This window comes from Mizuhopecten yessoensis, unplaced genomic scaffold (assembly GCF_002113885.1).
Source record: "Mizuhopecten yessoensis strain PY_sf001 unplaced genomic scaffold, ASM211388v2 scaffold10023, whole genome shotgun sequence".
In the NCBI taxonomy this organism is placed as follows: domain Eukaryota; kingdom Metazoa; phylum Mollusca; class Bivalvia; order Pectinida; family Pectinidae; genus Mizuhopecten; species Mizuhopecten yessoensis.
In genome coordinates, this window is record NW_018408340.1 from 25,632 (window position 1) to 27,192 (window position 1,561).

The following is a 1,561-nucleotide window of genomic DNA, read 5'->3' on the forward strand; positions in this document are numbered from 1 at the left end:
TCATATTTATTAAGCTCGAGTTAGTTCAAATGGTGTACAGACACTAGCTATACCGACTGTTTTCCCATTTGAAACTTTACTACTTACGATAAACACATAGAAATGTAAAATATGGTATCACAATTGCAAATGACATCGCACAGTATTGTAACTTGATGTAATAATTGAAATACTGCCCAGTGTAATAAGGTCAAGGGTGTTACGTACTAGTGGGTCAGGAAAAATGTTAACCAACTCCTAGCAAGTTTATTCAAAGAGTCGGAAGTGAGGAAACCTACAGTACTTGTGGGAGAACCAACTTTCATAAGTTCTTATTCACTTAATATAATATATTGTGTTAAAAGAATTCAACACATCGACATTATTAGGGCTTTTCACCAACTGGTGTAAAGACCTATTGTTTTTGTTATGTTTCTTATTATTCTCATTCTTACTATTCTTCTGCTGTTTTGTGGAGTCTGTATCTTTTGATTGGTAAAATATAACTTTATAGTCTTTTAAGTATGTTGGTGGCCAAGGTCAGAAGATGTTTCATGAACATTTCCAAGTAGGTCAAAAATCCAATATAGCCGCCATGACGTCATAGGTTAAAATCTTTAAAACCGCTATAACTCCAGAACCGTTGGTTATACAGAACTTGTGCAATGATATTATTTGTAGATAATTTCCATACTTAACATTTTTTGGTTACATGTTAACACAAAATATTTCAAATAAAAAAGCTCGCTGTTGGGTCAAAGGTCACCATTTTTTAAAAAACATTCATTTTTCATTGTTTTCTACAGATCGATGGAGGATGTCATTCCGATGAAGTTGATGTTTGATGTTTTTCTGTAACATTTACCGTTAAGGTTGTTCTCCATTTTCAATTATTTCCTTTGATCTTTTAAAAATTTCGCAATATTTTAAAACTAGTTTTACTCCAATATCAATGACAAATATGTCGTTTAGTTGTTATGGAAAAGATTTCCCCAGATGTCCTCTAACCTTTGGTAACATTTTCAACTTCATCGAAAAAACAAAATAGCCGCCATGACGTCATAGAGTAAAATCTTTAAAATCGCTATAACACAAAAACCGTTGATTGTACAGAATTTGTGAAGTAAATTATTTGTAGATAATTTCCATATCTAACTACACTACATGTTAATACAAAATATTTCAAATTAAAAAGTCAAAGTTAAAATGCACTATATTGGGTACCAACCTTAACCAATCGTCTTTTTAAGTTTCACATGGTCTAGAGTCTTGATATTTAAAAATAAAGATTCTGATATGTCGATGTATCAGGTTTGAAAAAAATGGTTGACATTGATGAAATATCAAGATCACAATCAAGGTCACAAACTTCCTATGTGCTATTTCAAGATAATGACTTCAAAAAACTTCTTCTAAGGTTCTACAAGGTCTGGAGTCCTACTATTTAATACATTAACATGGTCAGATGATTGACTATCAAGTTTGAAAAAATGATTCCATGGTAACAATCACTACATCGATTACTACCCACTCTTAATCTTAACCTTTGGTACGGTTAGACAGATATTTAGGCATGTAATTG